Raw genomic sequence first — 21,476 nt, forward strand, 5'->3', positions numbered from 1 at the left:
CCATTACACTGTCCAAAAGCACTGAAGAGATTGTAGCAGGTGGTCCCTCCACCTGTGCTTGTCTACTTCCATTCCAAATAATCTCCTTATCGAATGCAGGGAGAAGCAGACACCCGGGAGGGACCCACAGGAAGAGCAGTGACTGAAAAACAGTGTGACTTATCCAGCGAGATAGGAACCTGTGGTGCAGGGAATACATAACTTGGGGAAGGCAAAATAGAGTGGAAAAAACACTAGAGACAGATTCGTGCCTCATTTACAGCTTGTATATCTATGGCAGTGCTGCTGGCTTTGAGGGCAGCCCTTCACATATATGTCCTGTTGGTAACGGATGGGAGGTAAGAGGTCCTGCAATTCAAATGTATAAAGTACTATGTTTTAATGCTTTGCAGAGAAAAAGGGCAATCAAACAATGCTCTTATAATAGCACCTATTTTCTTTATCCTTCCTAAGTTGGTACAGGAAATGCTTTAATTTAATAGAGTAAGCGGATGCATTGCGTGAATTCCAAATGGCACACTAACAACATAATGATCCCTACCCTCCGCTTTGCAGGGAGGGCTGTGGTTTGTTCCTCAGTGGGCTGCACCTACAATAGCTTTTTATGACTGTCAGGCTTTGACTAAAAGAAAACAAAGTGCTGGCTGAAAAAGAAATAACAATAAAGACCATTCCTGTCATGTATCTGAATATTCCCTTTCACTCATTCTTTTCTGTGCATGAAAGGTATATTAGGTAAATATAGCTAGAAGGGGAAAGGTACCTCAAAGGAGCCTGCTGTTGCCAGCATGTATCCTCACATTCAAGTGAGATCTTTTGAAGTGAAAACGTTCTCAAAGTTGAGGACTTCTGTGTCAAGCTGCCTGCTGGGCACAATGCGCACCCCAGAGCTGATGGCTCTGCTTTTTCACGAGCTGTTCTTGCTCCTCATGTGGTAGCCAGTATTTGCTTTTCCTCAGGTCTGCTCACCGTGGTGCAGCATTGCATGGACACCGCTAAATGGCTTCTCGGGGGGAGCCAGCTTGGTAGCGCTTTGCCACCTTCCACTTCACACCCAGAAGTGGTCCCCGAGTTCCTTGTAAATTTTACATCTAGGCCCAGAGGCTTCCAGAGCTTCCTGTCTGCACTGCCCAGTGCAGAACACTTTACGATAACCTCTTATGAGACTGCGTATGCAATCCTCATTAGTTTCCTTCCATCTGTTCCTCATTGACAGGACATTTTTCTGTCCTGTAAGGATCAGCTTGGTAGCAGCCCTCATGCTAGATTTGCTGTTCTGGGAGGTCCAGCTGTTGGTTGTGGACTTTCCTTAATCCCTTCTCTATTTTAGCCACACAAGAGGATATGGACAAAACTGAGGCCTGTTGAAACCCATCAGAAAGGTTGACTGGCTCCCTGGGCAAGGCACCTTCGCTTTGGATTTAATGCTGTAGTCTCAAAGTAAACTATTGTTCATCTTGATAGCTATTTGGCTGGTTCATTTTGAGTGACGGTTTTGAAATCCTTGAGTGAAATATTCTGAGTTAAAAGAATAGTATTGCGGTTTTCTTTCATGAATCAGAAAAGCTTCTTTTATTTCTTGCATGGTGTCGTCAAGACAACAGTGTCCTAATTGCACCTATGCTGTTCGCCACAGTGTTTTGGAGCACACAATGTTTTGGAGAACCAGTGTTTTGGAGCAACTTTTGTTATGGAAATTTTTCTAAACTGAGCAGCCTTTTTCATTTCTCTTTTTTTTTTTTTTAATTATTTAAAAGCTGTAAGTAAATATTTATTCCTGGCTAGAAACTACCTGATGTTTAAGATCTAGAATAAGACGCATTTTTTTTTTGTTCATATGATTCTGAGAATACATAGGCTTTTGATTTTCAATCAAAAATGCCACATATGCAGAATAGGACTAAGGTTCTAGAAGTATAAAAGTCAGGAAATGAAAAAGCGATGACCCTCTAACTATGATCCCTCAGAAATAGATGATATTTTCTATTTTTCTGTTGGAAGATGACTTTATACGTTCATATACTTACACAATGTAACCAGTTTTATAGTAACTTTTTATTCATCATTTGGCACTTTTACAGTCTCAGCTAGCATTGCACTTAACATGCTTTTTGAAAATTTATTTCCTTTAATAAATCCATAAAACATACACAAGAGAGATTAAAGTAACAAGAACTACCTTACCTAAATTCAGTTCAAAGTTTATGCTGGCTTCCATAGTATACTTGTATCAGAGAAGCAAGAAGTTTGTTGGTAAATGAACTAGCAGAAATACTTGTGCTCTCTCCTTTTGTGAAAGGGTCACGTCAGAACAGGACAGGCCTGGAAGGTCTTGGCATGAAGAAGTGGCAGCACTGTTGGTGGCAGCTTCTTCAGACCGTCTCCTTACTGGAAATGTGTAATCCTGTTGATCAGAAGGCTTTTGGTAGTAATACTTAAGGTTCCTGTCAATCTGGATGTTCTTTTGGAATTCTAAGCAGGCTTTGAAACCTGGGTAGGAAGAAACAATTCATATTGCTTTGAATCTAGTTGGAAGACTTTGATAACTGGAGTGATTAACAAAAGCAGCTAAACTGGTGTGGTAAGATTCAGATCAGGGCGGCAGGAATTTTTGTTTGTGTTGTCATTTCCATATTGATCACAACACTGGCCAGAAAACAAGAGAGGAAGAACCAACTTTATATAAAGTTTCTGCCAACTTCACTCCAGGGCCATAGCAATTCTTCCCGTTTCAGGAAGAGCAACCTTTTCCAGATGACTCCTAATATTCTTTCTTCAGCTCAGGTAAATAGCAAACTGTTAGGTGGTGATAAAGGCTCCGTAATCATACTAGAGTTAATTTTCGCTTATATATAAAAACCATCAGAAGATGTCACCTGCCAGAAATTCTGTGCTAAGGTTGCAAAGCCTAGAACTTAAATGTTAGGAAATGTCTTAATCATAGCTGCCAACAGCTAAAAGAATCTTGATTCAGCTTCTTTCTCTGTTAAGATGTAGTCTTTAATTGCATAATCACATACTATTTTTTCCAGAGGACCTCTGTCTCACTCAGGGCACAGGACCTACAAGAGGGCTGAGTAGAGGTTATGCAGGCACACATAAATCTGCCACTTCCTAATTTAGCAGTCCTTGACTTTGCAACCTAAATAATTTTGCTTCCAGGGAGATACATTTTTTTTTCCTTACATCATGCTAGAGGAGCATTCTGTAAGTGGTTTCCTTTGGTGGGACTTTGGACATCAGCTTGTGAAGTCTTCTAAAGGAGACATAGTTAAGAGATAGATAATCCAGTAAACACAGCCTCTGTGCATTTTAAACATGCATAGACTAACACTTCATTTGCTCTCAGTTTGGAGTGTCACATGGTGTTTCAAGTGCTAAAAGATTTACTATGGTTTATGGCTCAAATATTTCTAACTCAATTTGTCGTTTAGCACCAAACTCCCCTGTCCTGCAGCACACTCAAAGGCTAAAGGGCATTGTAGCATTCTCCTGCTTAACTGCCCATGGACTGGAATAGCTCTGGTGACCTTTCGAGTGCTCTTGGGATCTTTTATGAAATTAATTATTAAAATGCAAGGCCTCAGGTCTATCTGTGACATAATGTTTGAGGCTTTCAGTGCAAAACCAGAATCTCTCAGTCACAGTAATTTTTATACGTTACACAGTTTCTGCTTGAAAAGAAAGGTCCTTCAGTATAATTTTGTTTTTTAATCAACCTTATTACCATTTCGCTTTTCTGCAAAGCACTATTAACTGAGTGAATTTCCATTAACTTTCAAAGTACATCTTAGTCTTTATGACTGGATGTTACTTTTAAAACATGCAAGTTCTGGCAGGTATGACCTCGGGTGCAAACATAACTTTATTTGCTAAGAATAAGCTATTTAGCTATGTAGCTTTGATTATGGTTCCATAATTAAAGTGCTTGGTCTCTACTATAGTGAATGGGCTGAAGCTACACGTATAATGAGCAGGAAAGAGAAACACAGATTAGAAGAATGAAGTTTGATGAACAGATTGTCATATCCAATTCCGGTAACCTCGTAAATGGTAGAACATCTTCCCCAGTCATTTTGAGTCAGCCTTCAGACAGGCAAGTGAGAAGAATGTTACCAGAGTGGAAGACTTGGAAAGAAGAATAAGAGGGTTGAACAGGATTTTGGAAAATACCCAACCTTGACTTGCACTGAATGTTAAGTACAACTCAACAGTTATCAGAAAGAGTCCTTCAGTCCAAGCGGTTTGTGTTTAATAGTTGGCTGAGTCAGCAGGTTTGTAATTTCTAAAAAGAATTTGCTACGGAGTTGCTTATCAGTCTATTGGAACAATAATTAAAGAGTGGCAAATGCATTTTAAGGTCTTTTAGTGGCAGCTCCACAACTGGTCCTACAAACAGAGTTCCATTATAATCCAGGTTTTCATGCCTTCAGCAAATGCTGGTTTTGAGTAAGAATTCAGCTGTGGAACATCGAAAACCTTCAATACAGATACGTTTCTGGGCTGTATAGTAGATGAACAATCTGAGGCAACACTGAAAGAACCCTTCATTTTTCTATTTCTAATTTCTCCCGATGTGGGTTTACTAGATTACCCAACAAATATGAACTAATATTCTAGTCTGCAGAGAGTTCTCTTCATGTTCGAAGGAACTAGGAATTTCATAACAGTTTTATGAGATGAGTTTAGAGTTGCTTTTTGGAAATGTGGTTTTAAACAGAGGATGTGTTTTATCTTTCTTTAGAACATATTTTCTTGATTTAGCTGGCAGAGGTTCATATTTTTTGAATAATTTAAGCAGTGTGGATCCAGGGCCCAAATTGTGTTGACCTTCCCTGGTGAAGGGAATGTTGAAATAGCAATGAGACGTTTTGTGTTGAAGACCAGGGTCAGTGAGAAATATTTCAGCTGTTATGCTGTCCTGATTTAGGAGACAAATGAAAGGCTTCCGTGCATCGTATTGACGTGATGTGACTGAATGCATGCAGATGCATCATGATCTGAAGTCTGTTAAACTGGTGTTTGGAGAGTGTGAATATATAAGAGAAAGTCTGTTCCTGGGAGAAGCCAACCACTGGCTCTGGAAAGATCCCAGCAAATCACTGTGAGATTATGCAACTGATCTTTATTGCTAGGATGTGGTACAAAATAAGATGATTTATCAGTTCATTCAGAGTTTCTGAGCATGACAGACATCAGTGGTTATCACCAGTGTCAGGTCAGGAACATGGCCCAGGAGCTGCCCTCAAGACTCAGACAAAAGTGTTATGTGGGAACATTTTATGTTATGTTGAATACTTGAATTTTCTGTTAGGCTGCTCCTTATGCAGTAGACATAACAGAGAAGCATATGACCAAACTGAGGCCTTACAGGGAAGACTGACTACAGTGTCTGACAATATCTAAGACCTTATGCTCCTGCGGGACTGGAGATAGCTTCAGGGAAACTGGGTTGCCAGGGAAAGGAGAATCTTAAATCTGTTTTTCTATTAATTTAATTGGGCAAACAGTGAGGAGGTGGCAGCTAAGCAGTTGCCTGTTTTCATTTCTGTTCCGAGATGGCCGTTCACGTTCTCCGTTCATTGCATGGGGAGCTTAGGCTTTCACCCCTATGTTCTCTGTGCCCAGCAGAGGAGCACCTAAAAGATTAGGCATTATGTTCTGACACCTGTAGCCTCCTGAGTCCTTAAATGGATTTAGCCCTTAGTGTAGGAATTCTTGAAAGTATAAACATATTAGTGTCTATTAGATAGCTGCTTCTATAATATGTGGCCAACACCTGTAGTTACTACAAGTCAGAGCCTGAGCAATAAAACTTCGAGCCCACAGGGATTTAAAGGCAAAATGCTGTAAATAGATGGACACTATACAGCCATGCTTCAGGCCAGCTAGCCGTACCCAGCCTAGGTGGTATTTCAACATGGTCCAGACACTCACCCAAGCAGAGACCCATGCGTGAGCATGGATCTGTGCCTGGGGTAGTTAGCCTCGCTCAGCTTAACAATTTGCTGTGAAAAATCTGTAGCACAACTGTTTTTTTAATTGGGTGGAGGGGGAAGGGAAGGCAGCATTCCCCATCTGAAGTCTGTTATTCAAAATTATTTATTGTATTTGAAAAATGTTTTGACTAATATTTAGATAGTATTAGTCATCTATTTCCATCAATTACTGAAAAGGACTCAGCACAAATAATGTTTCATTTCTCAAGCTCCTCTGCTGCTTGAAATCAAATGGATGTAGAGAAATGCTGAGATTTTTGAGAGAGATTTAAAAACAATGGAGTTCTCCTGGAAAAAAAAAAATCAATGGAATTTGTTCAGTTCCTTTAGAAACCCAGCCTCCGCCTTCAGAGCTTTCTCAATAGTCTATATTTTTCCTAGTCACTAGCAAAACAAGGGTAAAGGCTTTCCCAAGGGAAATCTGCTTAAGCCTGTTGCAATGTCTGTGAGGAGTATGGGTGCTGGAGGAGAGTGATACAGGGAGGAACTGTGCTGTCAACAACAGGAAGCTGGTGAAAAACGAGCGGTGCCCCTGGGGAGGTGAATGCAGAGCAGATGGCTCTAATTGTGAGTCACACTGTGACAACTGACAAGAGAAATTCTGCACTCTTGACACTTTAAAGATACCAAAAATACCAGAGAGCACATTCCACGGCTTCTTGAAGACTTCCATATCGAGAGAGCTGGTGGGGGGAGAGCTCCAACTCCTCCTGTTTCCATCACTAAACAGCCCATAAAATTTGCCGTTGATAAGCTTCCAAGGAGCCAAGGATTCTAATACTTAGATAAGTCACTAATGTTAATAAAACCACTGAAGAAATAAGAAGGAAGAGGTGCAAAGGGGATTCATGTGCAGGGCTGCACCAGTTGCTTTAGATACTGATCCTTTCAATTAAGGGTGGTTCTGGATAAGAAAGGGGAAAGTAACATCCTTGTTTATAAGCACTGATAGATTTTGAAATCTCTCCCCACTCCCCCCGCCCCATCCGGAATGACTGCGAGCATTTTCTTAATGTATTTCAATTATTGCCCGGATACAGGGTTGCAGATTTATATTGTGCTGCTTTAGTGGAGTTACAAAAAGTCAAGACCAGAAACAATTCATAGTTGGTTGCCAGTTTTTTTTTTATTTTGGGATGAATGTTTGGCTTGGGTAGGTCTGCAGATGTCAACAGAGCTACCCCAGAAATAAGTTTTATTTGCTGTATTTTCTTGCTTGATGCAACTGCTTTAGTACCAGTAGTTTAGTACCATATTCAGGTAGTTTGTCTCTTGGGCATAACCTGGTTGTTTCACATGCACCCTAATGACATAAATCAGCTCCTTTACATGGAACTCTGTGACCGTTAATATCCGGCCAAAGCATTATTGTTATTCTTCTGGTACCATGCAAAAATTGTCCCTGGATATTGGGGAGGTCGGGGGGTGGAATTTCATAGTGTTAGAAGTGTTTTTGGGAGCATCTCATTCTGACTGGATTCAGATAGCTGGTATTTTGGCACACTCTACTGCTTTTCAAATTGTTGTTATTTATGAAAGTTGCTAACAATGGAAAAGTGCATCTAGTCACTTGGGAAGGCAGCTACGCCGCACAAATGTTCCTCCTGCAGCTGTTGAGCTGCTGCTTAAAGGTGCAATTTGAAAACTGTTACTTGAAGAAGCACTCATGTACTGAGGTGGGGAGTTTGCTCACACAAGTCACACAGTTCAGCACTTCTAGGTTCAGTTCAGTATTCCTGACTTGGAGCCACCCTTATAATTTTCTTTTATTATTGTTATTTTGCTTTATCTTATATCAGTTAGCTGGACTCTGCAATTTTTTTCTGTAGGGTAAGTCTGCTATTTAGAGGTACCTAAGATGAACTGAAGGAAGTTACATAGGGTACCAGCAGTAGTATAGCATTAGTGTGGTGCTCTGCTAATGTTGGCTACTTTGCTCTGTTAAGTGGCTCTGTAAATTGCAGTACCTGTGGTAGTCATGGAGTTTTGCATTGCATCACCTGGAAATCCCTCTATGCAGCCTTCCCCTCAGTACTGCTGTGTTTCACTCCTGAGTTTACACCAATGGGTACTTTGTCCAGTTCTTTTGTGTCACCAATGCAGCTTGAGATGAGAACAATTTTAATCCTTGGGCATTTTAGAGCAAGAATTTCCCTTTGTAACTGCTGTCCCAGGCTGGCATTTGACTTCTTTGGTAGCAGATATTTTATATAAGGTCAGCTGTTATTGCCATTTTTAAGATTTTGTTACCTCTGTGAAAAGCCCAGGATTTACCACTAAATGGAGTAAATCTACCAAAATACTTGTGTTGTCACGCTTCAGAATTTGTACATTAGGCCACATTCTCTAAAATCATGAATGTTTTTTTGTGTCTAACTCACAAAGAGCTATGCAGATACACACATTCTATGAGTCTCCTAAGACATGCAAAGCCCTGCCATTGGTCTGTGGTATCCACACTGCCAGAGAAGCCTACTGTAATGAAAAGCCACGGAGCAGGACTCAGGAAGCCCCCTACTTTCACGTTTGGTGTGAATTTCAAAGGTTCTCTCTTGTGGTGTTATTTTTTCCTGCTGATGGTAGTGGAGGGGAAGAGGAGCAAGTACTATGTGATCTTTGGTTCTTCAATCCTTGGCAGGGATTTTGAGACCACAACTCTTCTCTCCTTTGAAATGCTTTCACTTGGAAAAGTTGTACGATACGGTGGAATTTCTTTCTTCTTTATATCTGTGTTGGCTAAGGCAAGACAGAGGAGCTTGAAAAGGCTCCCTCTCCTCAAGGAACGCTATCTGATTCGTAAGCATTCCTAGAGGTTAAGGCTGGTGACTATCAAGAAAGCAAATACTTCACGCAAGGGTAAGTCCTCTAATTGTGTTTGTGTTGAATAGCTGCCAGATCCCCATGTCAGGATGTCTACAGTCACGGCTCTGATCTCACCATTCCTTCCTCGGCTGTTGCACAATTGTGTTGCATGTTTGTGGTAGGGGAGAAAGTTGGAGAGCTGGGCTATGAAACCATCTCAGGGAAGGAAGCCATGTTTTATTTTAGTTCCTTGGTTTGGATAAAAGCCTGTAGGAGGTTGAATAACATAAAAAACCATAATGCGGCCCATTCATGGAAACCAAACCTGGTCTTCTGTACAGATATGTGAAATATGAGGTTTAATAGCCAGGGTGGAAAAGGAAACTTCAATGAAAATATGTTAGCTGGTGCAGTAGAAATCCTAATATACATATGTGATAACTCATTATTTGTTCTACCAGGACCCTCACCTGTAGTTGCAGGGTCTGTTTGGCTTAGGTTTGCAGCTGCAATGAGGGAACTTCTGGAAAACTGGTTGTGAATTTGCTCCCCTGATGGATCACTCTCAGCACACATAAGGGTTGAAAGCCACTTTGGTTACACAAACATTCAGTTCCTGAAAGAAGACAGCAGTTGCCTTAGCCACAGAAATGTTGGTTAAAAGTAATATCCTGATTAATCTCAGTACCATAAATCTTTCTTAGATGATCAAGTGTGTATTACTCCTGTTTGGTTAGACCAATGCAAATTTCACAGAAATCTAATTTTACTCCTGAAAAATAGTAAGAGGTTGGGTTAATCTACAACCATCATGTTGTCTCACATAATAAAAAAATCTGGTGAGCTGGTAGTGGTGCTCTAGGAGGACATCAATTCTGCTTCCTAAATCAGGAAGTGGAGAATTATCCAGAGCAATAAAGAGCTTGTACAAATAATACTGGGGAAATCAGAAGTTAATCTGAATACCAACTCACTCAATCTAATCAGTATGAATAGCTCCCTGCCAACTGCTCCATTACCTGAAACAGGGGTCAACCGATAAACATCAGTCAGTCCTCTCATTAAAAAAAAACCACACCAACAAAAAAAAAACCAAACCAAAAACCAACGCAAAAAACCCCCTTCATCTCAGAATCTCAAATTCCATCATTCCCGATAAGCACCAACCAGTTCCTCATCTCTCATTTGCAGTTCATATCCTGAGCTACATAGATTTGCTGTTAGAGATAAGGATATGAAAAAGTAAAGTGATATTAATATGCATGTTGCAACCTGTTAGCCTCTCAGGCTGCTGTGCCTTACACTGTAAATAGAGGTGGTCAGTGAGTCTGCACAGGAACTTGGGACCTGGCCACATGCCATTTGTTTAACAACATTAGCCCAGACGAGCATGTTCAGGGAAAACAGTGCGAGTCATCTGAATGGAGAAACAGATGATTAAAAAAAGAGACAGCTAGCAAGAAAGAACGCAAGTGAGGAGGACCTGCTGTATGTCTGGGGGCTGCTTCTAGAGCCAGCAGAGAAAACTTGTCAGCTGAAGGTGGAAGAAGGGAAAGGGAGCGGTAACCCCAGGCTTTTGAAGGATGTTGCCCAACTGACGTCAAACCATACAAGTTACATTTGGATGCTTATACCGTGCTCACCACTGTTAGCTATTTGTCAAAATTATAGCCAAGATAGTGTTTTTCTGTCCTTCTCTTTAAGCATGGGTGAAGTTTTGCTGTCCTAGAAAGCAGATAACACCAATTAGTAGTGGCATTAAAATAGCAGTCAGTAAAAGATGGTTCTTGAATCAGAATTCTGGTGGTTTGAGTCAAACGTTTATCTTCAGTGATTGATGTGGTATTTTTCTAAATTTTTGGGAAGGTACAGGAATTGACTTTTTTGCTTTTCTTGGTAACTGAGAGAAAGAAGGTTTGAGTCAGCTGCACTATAATGCAGAATTCTACAGACACATGAAGAAAACTTCATGTGTTTTAGATTTACGGATAAACTGATCAAAAGCAAAAAAAGAAATACAACCAATATAAAATCCCAAAACATGCTTTTAAAGGTCACTGACACAACTGTATTTAGTTTTAATACCTTTTAAATTTCATTGTGAAGTAAATAAGAGATTATTTCCTCAAACAAACCAAGGCTTTCTTAGCTTGTTTACTTGACTTCAGATTTAGCTAAAAATATTATGAACTGTAATAATCTGAAAACAATACGTCTTTTTTACACTCCAATTGTTATTCCCTAACACCTTACCTATTAAGGAAAGAAGTAAAGCCTATTTGAATGAGCCACAGGCAAATTAAATTTAACTCAGTCCTATGATTGAGGGTAGAGGTCTTCTGGAGAAGAGCTGCCTGTAGCGGCTTATATTCTTATATTTATGGAAAGTCTACACCCAAATTAGAAGTAATGCAAAGTCATTTCAGTGAAACGTTTTGTTTTTAAGAAATTATATTGTCATTTTTGTCTAAGTGAAAAATAAGGAAAAAATCTATAAAATTGATTAATTTAGACAATTATTTGTGGAAAACAGATTTATTGTTTCATATTATGTTTCTCTGTGAGTTATCACTCATTTATCTTTCCAAGCACACTCTTTTCTTCCACTATTTACTTTTAATTTCAAAGGGGGAAATAATGGAATGAGGGGGTTTTTTTGTCAGTTTTGTTTTTCATTTGAAATGCTTAGACGGCAATGAAATAAAATATTCTATGCATCCTGAGAAAGCAAGACACTTGCTACTGAAGGGGAAATAATGCCCCCCACCCCCAACAAAAAAAAAAAAAAAAGAAGAGAAAGAAAAAGAGAACAGGTGCAGTTAATGGGCCAGACTAAAGTATCATGGGAGATTTTCAAAGCCGCAGATGAATTTAGCTGCACCACTTCCGAGGAATGTAAATGAGTGTTGTTTACTTTGGTTTTCTGAAGTTTGAAGTTACCTCTTCAATATAGACTTTGGGGGGAAGTCTACTTGAAATAATTGTAGACATTTGAAATTAACATGTTACCACCACCAAACAGGACAAGGATAAGTGCCACTCATGCACTAATTTTCCAGAGACAAACAGTATCCCAGAGAATATTACAAAGCCTTGCCAGTGAGAAGGATGAATAGCCGTGCCTTACACCTCCACTTTTTATTTTATTACTTTTATGTCAAATTTGTCTTTGAGTGGGGAGCAAGGTCTGGGCATTTGTACCAGGCAGGCAACATTATCTCTTTCTTCCTCTGGTCTAACAGAACCTTTACTCCTACCTACACTCCTTGTTCCATTTATTTATCTGAAACTGTGCTGGAGAATTATGAGTTTATAAAAATGTAGCACTGTGCCTTGATGAATGAAATCATTACGTTATTAACTAAAAAGTCTTTTAATCACACATACTCCTACTCCAAATATGTACACACATAGACACACGTGCATTGATTCTATTAAAAAACAACTTTCAGGAAGCTTTGAAATTACACAAATATTAGACAATACTGTACAATTAAAAACCCATCTAGCTTATTAATGGATAACTCTTGCTCATCTCTGGGCCTAATTCACATGTGCTGATCAAAACACACACAAAATTAATTTAGTTAGATAATATCTATAATCTTATTTTTAAACCTCAGTTCTTTGTAAGGTCTACTGTTTTGTAAGGTCACTGTGGAAAGACAGTGAAAACTGTTTATTGAAGTGATTGTGGCTTATTCTAATAACTATAAGGGAGATTTTTCCCCTCATATATTCTGCCCTTAGTAGACCATCATCTTCCTTTATATTCAGTATTTAAAATTGTTTTGGGAAAGTGCCTGTGTAGTCAGAAATGCAAACTGCTTTTCTTGTGTACTGTTTCATTCTTGTTTTTTATTTTCCATGAAATACCTCTCATGTTCTCATGTATTCTTCCTGTACAGAGACCCACTGCATGTAAATTCAAAGCAATAACCATGTCATTTCTTTTGTTCCAATGACTCATTTTGGTTAGAAGCAAACTCTGTTATGTTAGTTGTTACTTCTAAGATATCATACACTGCATTCCAACATAGTAATGGATTTTAATTTGAAATTATAGAAAAAACAGAATGATCTAAAATAACCCATTGGTGATTGAACGAGCTACATGTAAAATCATCCTCAGATCTGGATTCATCTGTCTGCCTTTTCTGCTGATCAGTTTGGAGTTGGTTTTTGGTTTTGTTTTTTTTTTTTTTTTTTTTTTAAGGACAGTTCTTAATGCTTGAACAAATCCCTTTTTCTTCCCCTCGGTAATGTGGTTAACTGTCTGGAATGTGAGCCACTGGAAATTCTTCCCCACAGAAGAATCTCCATTAAGCTCTCAAACAGAGTTACTTCATCCCCACAGCTGCATGGATAGAAGACTTTCTAGTGCCTAATTACTTACTGTATATGTCATCCTTAATTTTAAATTATTTTTTTTTCCCAGCCAGATCTTTAGGAGCAGGTGCTAGCCTTTTGCTTCCTTTCTGCTTCCTCTGTGGGGAACAGGCTGGAAAGAGCCAACAAATTAGAAAATTCTACAGGGAAATTAATTTTGCAAACAGCTGAGGAATGGCATTTCAGTATAATGCTCACTTTGTCTGTCAGCAGAGCCCTCGTTGGCTTGACAAGTGGCAGTTCTCCCAGATGTTACACATGTTGTGATGAGACCAGAACTGTATCACACGTTGCCCATTTACTAAAAGACGTGGTGCTCTGGAAGAGTAAACACACTAAAAGTAATCTCTAGGATATGCTATGTTGCTGTCACAAGGCAACAGCATGGTATTTTAACATATGCTTGAAGCGTAGCAATGAACCAAATCATTTTTCAGTGAGCTTAGTTCCAAATGTTGCCTTTGCTTTTATGTAGGACTGAGGCACGGGGGAGGAGGGTGAAAAGAGACATACTAAACTACTCAGTGTGGAAGGGCTGGATTGTCAAAGTTAGGCTTGCATATTGTACACATCTAAAAATATGTGATCTGTAACATGCCTGAGCAAAACACTTATTTAAACAGTTGGCTGCTTACGTGCACACGAGAATAGTCAGATCTGCATACACAGGCTTCCCTGTTCAGAGACGCTGGTGACTGAAAACTGCAAAGACAGTCTGCTCTGAGGGATCCTGTTGTAAGACGTTTAAGGAAACAACCATGTCTTAGTGAAGACGACGACAGCCTGCTCGTTTCCCAGAGATCTCACCAGTACCAATTTAGTACTTCTTACTTATGGACTAAAACCTCATTTAGCCCCTTACCCTATTTTAAGTGATGTGCCAGGTATCTCAGCTTGCTTCTCATGACAGACCTTTGTGACCCTCAAGCCAAGAGCAGCATAAAAACCCCTGTCCTCCTCCCAGCCACATTCCTTATCTGTTCCTTCTAAAATCCCCAAATTTTTCCTCAAGCTATTCGTAACACGAGGTAACCCTCAGTAGCAGACTTCTCATGCGCGCCGTTCCTAGACTCATTTGGCATCCCTTGTTACTGTCCTGGCAGGAGATGGCCCTGGGCTTTGCTTTGGTGTTCAGCTATGCAGGAGTGTCCCCCAGACTCCAGATGTCTGGGAATTTGCCCTGAACTTAACACAGAAAGTGGGACTTGCGAGTGCCCATTGAGTAATATAGAACTGTTTTTCTTATCTTTTTGGTCCAAACATGATGTTGAAGCTTGCAGTGTTATGAATATCTCTTCGTGTGGCAGCTGGTTCATTTTTCAGATGTCTTTTTCTCCCTCAGTGGGTCTTGTATTCTTAAATTCTTTTTTGTGCTCTTTATCTCTGTCATGAGTATCTGAATGCTTTTCCTTCCTGTGTCTCCTACGAACTAATTTGTCATATCTAAGAATATAAAAAAGTAGTACATTCATGTAAGTCCCATGGAGGTATGTGACTTTTCTGTAGCTGAAGATTTTGCAGTGCATTTTCCTTTTTCTCATAGTTGTTCTGCTGTAACAGGACTCCTGACTATTCCCCCCCGCCCCGTACTTCCCAAATTCAGTAATATTCTATATTCTGTCTCTGTCAAAAAACTCATCACTCTTTTCTTATCGGTCTGTTCTCTCTAGCATAATTACATTACTTAATACATTGCACACTGTTGGCTTCAAGGACTGTTTTTAAGGGTGAACAATCTATATCCTAGTACCAGTTCAGTGTTACCATGCATACGTCATTTTAGAATTACTTGGTTATAAACGTGTTTTAATCAAAAAAAATTCAAAGTTTTGCTATGCTCATGCTGAAGTGTGATCATGTTCCGGCAGTAAACACTCAACTAAATAAAGGGCTCTGACTTCGAAAGAGTCATTTTCACAGATGAAGATCACGCTTGCAGATGATAACAACGGCATTCCATCCTTTGCCTTTAAGAAAAATCAAGCCAGTTTCTATACTTTCTAAATTTACTTCAACTGATAGCAATTACAGCTTTCCTAATGAGATGTAAGTGCTTATGAAACCATTGAACTTAAATCACAGCTAAATGCTAATACCTTCCCCTTATCTAATTAATAATTAAAAATAATCTCTTTGCATGTTTTGATTAATTTCCATAGTGGCATACATTAACAAATTGGAAAGTCTAAAGGGCATCTATCTCTAAAAGAGAGCTGCATGGGCTCTCGAACTTAAGCAACTTGATTCTAAAATCTCTGAGTTTGAGAGGTCCTAATGTCCACATATAGAAGATTTACTCTGCAGTCACATTTTCTGAATTAATTGACTTCTTAATTTTGAAGTCCTAAATGCATCACTACTTGGCAGTTTTCCAAAGTGCATTGTGATATATCTGATACATGTATTATGGAAATTTGTCAGGGGGTCCACATTTAAAACGAGGGCCTGTTTGCAGCTAAAACAAGAATACAATTAAATTATATATTATTATCACACATTCTTCTTAGAATTACATCTTTTATTATGGACTGCTAACTAATTATGGGAACACTGTCAGCTGAAAGTTTTAAAGTGATTGTTAAATGGGAAATAAAACGGAAAAGGTGTGCTTTTTATTGCAGGTAAATGTCTGGCTAGATTGCCTTTATATACTACCTAGACAAAAGTTCTTAGTGATTTAATTTTCTCTTTATTGTCATCCAAATGTTCAATTTTTATTGTCATCCAGATATCCAGATTTTTATATGGGATAATTTTTTTTCCAAAGTTCGACAAGAGTCAAGATTATATCTGTATGTGTTTAGGAGCCAAAAAGAGTAAGTAAGAACATTTGCACTATTTGCTTAATGGTCTAGCTGATGAATCTTTATGAGTTCTGCTGTAGGCTACACCAGTGTTAGAGTGACATGAAGGAGGATGTTTTCATGTGATGTGGTGGTCATCAAAAAGATCAGGAGACGTCAAACAAGAAAGAAAGATATTGTTTTATTTTGGGAGCATGGGAGTGTGTAAGGATGACAGGGTGGTTAGGTGAAGTGGGCAGTGATTTAAAAAATCCTTACAATTAATGGAAATATTTCATTACGTTCTAAACACAATGCATGTTTCCTTTGGGGTAAAGCAAAATGCTTTGTTTTGTCTTTATGTGCTTAGGAGAACTGAATTTCCATCTTGGTTCTAAGAGATCCACCATTTTAAAAATTTAAATTCTATTTAAAAATAGTAATGCTGGTTTAAGAAATCAAAACTTTTATTCATGTACTTATTTCCACTTCGAAGTAAAGTAGTTCTCTTAATCCAGTTGTGGGAACAAAGCTACTCAAGTTGCTCTGAGTTTGAAAAAGGTTTTAGTATGTCCCAGACTCCATTTTTCAACTAATTTTGTATTGATCAAGAAATTTCATTCATCTCTAGCTACAACGGGGTTTTTTTTGCAAGATTTCTTTTGGTATGTGTTTGCCGCACATATTGCAAGACTTAATAAATAAAAAAAAAATTGATTTATGACTTGGTTTGTGTGGACAAGTTTATGAATTTATGAATAGCGATGCTGTATATGTTTTTAATTAAATTCTTTCTTTCCTCCAAGGATGTCACTATCCAAAACAATTTGAGAATTTTGTTTAGAAAGTTTCCTCACACCTTGCATTATTATGTACACTCTTGAGACAAACTTGCATCTGGGGTAGATATTTATAAGAACAGTTTCCAAAGTTCAGAATGGAAACTTTTAAACTTTCATGCTGTACTAAGTTTTTATTTATGCCTGGCTTAATATTGCATTGCAATATTAATATAAATTCTTTATTTTGCATAACAGAAACATCTCTGCAAAATGTAAGCCTTTTCTTGATACATTTTTGCAACAGCTGCGGATAACATTCCTCGTTGAACTTCTAGATTGTTCAGTGAGGTCAACATTCATAAAGCATTATCTCTACTACACTTTAAAAATTTTCCTCTAGCTGCTCTAAAAATGTGTTATTCATTTCTCTGAAGTCCCATCAATTTATTTGAAAGCATGGCCTGGAAAGGAAGGAAGGATAAGGAGACAGTGGGAGTGAATCAATATTTTATTGTAGTGACACTCTTGTGTTTTTCCAGAGAGTCAGTTTTACTTATAACCTTCTGACTGCAGTGCTATCCATCGCAGTTGCTCAAAAATGAAAGGCTACATCTTCTTTGCTGCTAGTTCATGTGATGTAGCACAGATGAGAAAATAGGTAGATATTTATGCCAGCTTTATTGTCTGAATGAAGGCTGTGACAAGTTAAAGATGCACCACCTTTCCCAAAAAGCAGGCATGTGGGGGGTGGGGTGGGTGGGCCTGTGTACGAGGCAAGACATGTTAACTTCCTTCTTATGATGTCCCTCCTCTTCTTCCTCTTGCAAAAATAATGCCCGCCTCAACCATAACATCATGGCAGCTCTGGGGACAGGTGGCTTTAGACCTTGGAAATGTTATGGATCTGCTGATCTGCTGCTAAGCTACTGGGGAACAAATATACCTTCAGATGGCACACACACACAGACACGGATTAAATCCCTTCAGAATCTTACTAGTCTTTTTAAAACAGCGTGAAAGGACACATGTTAGCGATGCAAGGAAATTACGTGGAAGTTGAAGAGCTAGGCTACCCCCTTCTGAGTCTGGTAAGCAGACCTTAGCAAACACCTCACCATCCTTGTATCAGTTAATGGGAAGTGTCAGCGCTGCTAATACCAATGCACATTTGTTAGCCTTCAGAACTCTAGATATGAGATCTGGCACTCTTAGCTATTAGAGATACATCTCAATGTGAACGCGAGCAGACACCTAGATAGTGTCTAACTGATAATTAGGTTATGCAAGTGGCCATTATCAACACAGAACATACAAAAGCAATAGAGCTTTGCAGAAGGTTTTTTACCTTGCTTTCAAATTTTTCTTAGTTTTAATTGGTCATCAAATCATTCCATTGTATTTATTAACAATATCCAGAAAGACAAGAATGTAATTGTGCTGAGGATTAATCTAAAGATGCTATTTAAACATCTGCCCATTGTAGCCAGAAAACTGTCCTACTCATCTGAGGGCCTGCTCTTGCCATAAGAGAAGTGTTTTGGAGTGGCTAAGGGTACCAGGTCACTTCCTTCATGGCTGAAAGTGAAGTCATGGCATGTGTGTAAAAACCAGAGATTTCCAGAAAGGGCCATGATTCTTTTGCCATTGGTCAATACAATGTTTTACTGTTGACTCCCGCAGAAGCAAAGTTAGGCCAGTACTGACTGCTTCTGAAATTCCACCCTTAATACCAGCCTTCTTAAATGCCAGCCTTCCTGCATTCTTTCCAAATGTTGGAAAAAGCCCTGAAATCTCTGCCCCTCAGCCCGATTGAAATAAAAAGAAAAGAGGTTACTTGGTGTTTTTTTTATTTGGGTCTTTTTTTTTTTTTGGTAGGCCATCTAGAAAAAAAATTTGAGTGGAAATTAGATGAACATAAAATGATTTTTTACATATTTGGCAAATGACAGTGTTTTCAGAAGTTTGCTCACAAAAACTGTTGTGTAAGCATCCACTTGCTCAGTTTGAGTAAGATGGTTTCTTGCCAGGAAGCGGAAAAAAAAGATGATCACCAGTTGGCAATACTGTCCTTTCTACTCATATTTTCTTTGCTTATGACTCCCAAAGTATTTGGTGGAAATGGCAATGTTGCTTGTATTTTTACAACTAAAGCACAGGAGATTGAAATGAAGACATGAAAACATGAATGCTTGAAAAGTTACATTCCTGGAAAAGAGAGACACAGATGAGCTGACAGAGAAACATGCTCAGAAGTACGCTCAGCATTTATGAAAATCAAAACACTTATTTAGGAGCCTAAGTTAAGCACCAAGCGACTGCCCCAAACTTTCATAACATGCTAGGAAAAGAGCAAGAATAAGAACACAAATTATTCATAGTTACCTATCCTAACTACTAGACCGTATATTATATCTCTTGTCTTTAATTTTGGGAAAAAAACCCTGCATAGCCTAAATTCTTATCCCTTTTTTTCAACTAGAAATGTAATCTGAGAAGCAATTTTTATGCTGGGTTGTTTTTTAAGTGGGTTGTTGCTGAGGAATTAGAAAAAGCTGCAAGTCTCACATTTTGCTTTACATAGTCAATGTTTCAATGACCGACCACCTACTTATCATTCTGTTCCATTCATAAAATTATGCCATATACAGTCATGTAGGATTTGTCCAGAAGTTGACATGTCCTTTCATTGCTAAAATCTCTGGTTTGGAATGGAATGGAATGAAGTCAAACACAGGAAGGAAATTATTATGGAAACTGTAAGAATTTGAGACCTCAGCTATCATCAGACACAACAAAACATTTCCTCCTTTTATTGGAAGGCATGTAATTACTGATCCGTCAAAACTGCCAAGTAATATCTCAAGAAGGTATTTAGCTTCTGAAAGCTAATTCTGCCATCAGAGTACTTGCCAGGCACAAGGAGAGCATCACATTGTGACAATTTTTTCTTACAGGAAGAAAAGTTAGAGATTTTAAAACAGTAAAGTTTTGGATCTCAGGCTGTTATTCCCTGTTTCAAGGGACCCTACTTAATATTTTTATACCCTCAGAAGCTTTATTAAAAAGAAGATAAACTCCAAAGAATGTTGGTAAACTACTATTTTTTTTTTTTTCATTTAAGTGGGTAAGATTATGATGGATACACCTGATTACATTATCAGAGTCTAGGAATTTTAAGATAAACTCAGGTTCCAGAAAAAATTCAAGCTATTCACAAGTCAAAATAATCTTCAAATACATCATGTGAAGGGCAAACAGATCTACGCATGTGATACTCATGCAAAGAATTTTCCAAGTTAGTTGAAGACATGTAAGTGTGGCACTGATTGCATGTGTTTAACCTTTGCATGGTAAGAGTATTCCTTCAGCTCGAAATGATGAAGCAATGCATAAAACATTTGCATATCTCAAACAGATTCATAAGCTAGACTTTAATAAAGCCATTTTCAAAATTTTATTGTCATTTTAATTCTAAATTATAATGATACGTTGTACACAAGAATATAAAAACAACAACAGCATGCTGTTGTGATAGAACAAACTCACATAAGTGAAAATATAGAATATTTACTGCACAAAAAGAAGAAAATGCATTGGGCATGGATAATCGTTATTCATAAAATGTTAGCGTAGTGGGAAACTAAGAAACATTAAGCATCTCGGCTATTCTTGACTGTGATTTCAGTGGAAGCCACCTTTTTTCTGAGTACAGCTGTTTGTTATTTGTACCTGTGTCTTCATATCTTAAAATTACCTTAAAGAATGTTAAGTGACAACTAATTCTAATTAACTACTATTTAATATTTGAAGGGAGCAGCTTTGCATGGAAGAAGCACAGGGCTAAATCTGCAAAGAATACAATGCTGGCTAGTGCAAGACCTAACTTTAAGGCATCCTGCCAGCCAGCAGGACATTTTGCTCCAAGATTAGGCACATCACTTCCTTAATTAATGGAGAGGAAGAGCTAAGTCAGCTCAGGGTAATGTCACTGGAGACAAGGAAACTGAACCCTTCCAGAGAAAAAACTGCAAGATGCCAGCTGTATCCCTTCGAGTAAGGCATTTAACTCTACTTAGTTTTCTCCACTGTGAATCTGGTCTTTGAATTAAACATCTCCAAACTGGACAAAGGAAATCCCATCCCAATATTCAAAGCATTTGGCTGAGTGGGGACCTATTTGCACAAATCCTTTCTGCTTTAGCTTGAAAACATAGTGCTCTGGCTTCCAGCTTCTTTTTGCTGAATTTTTTTACTTAGTATATATTGCATACTTTGAGGGATGGGGAGGAGAGGGCAGCCGATCAATCAACTTGATAGTTAGATAGTCCTTGGCAGAGGAGAGAATGGTATTCAGGTTTCTGTTGCAATGAACATTTACTTTAAGCAGAGAAGTCCTTCAGCAGGAGAGGCTGGTACCTGATAGTCATAAACTGTTGTAAATTAGTGCGATCAGTATTCAAACAGAGTCATATATACATATATGGAGACAGAATATAAAGCCAGAGGCCTATGAATATCAGCTTTCTTCACATACACCACAAAGAAAACCATCTCAGTATATAGGACAAAATAACGGCAAGTACTTTCAGAACTTATTTTGTTAAATTCAGAAAAATTACGGAAGATGCCATTGTCTGATGAGAAAAAATTTATTAAGAAGAACAAAAGGAAAAATGTAAAACCAGCAAAATCTTTTACTCTGCGTAGTTCTTAAGGGAAGC

General features: G+C 38.5%; 2 long non-coding RNA genes across 2 annotated transcripts in view; one reads left to right on the top strand and one right to left on the bottom strand.

Annotated features, from left to right (window-relative positions):
• LOC142056048 (uncharacterized) overlaps window positions 1-21,476 on the top strand; it is a 93,599-nt gene that overhangs the window by 62,254 nt on the left and 9,869 nt on the right. The gene's annotated exons all lie outside the window — the stretch shown is intronic.
• Window positions 17,525-21,476, bottom strand: part of LOC142056047 (uncharacterized) — a 49,196-nt gene continuing 45,244 nt past the window's right edge. The window contains exon 7 of the long non-coding RNA XR_012660189.1: window positions 17,525-21,171. This is a non-coding gene — a long non-coding RNA (uncharacterized LOC142056047). The remainder of the gene's footprint in view (window positions 21,172-21,476) is intronic.

The sequence above is a fragment of the Phalacrocorax aristotelis genome, chromosome 4 (assembly GCF_949628215.1).
Source record: "Phalacrocorax aristotelis chromosome 4, bGulAri2.1, whole genome shotgun sequence".
In the NCBI taxonomy this organism is placed as follows: domain Eukaryota; kingdom Metazoa; phylum Chordata; class Aves; order Suliformes; family Phalacrocoracidae; genus Phalacrocorax; species Phalacrocorax aristotelis.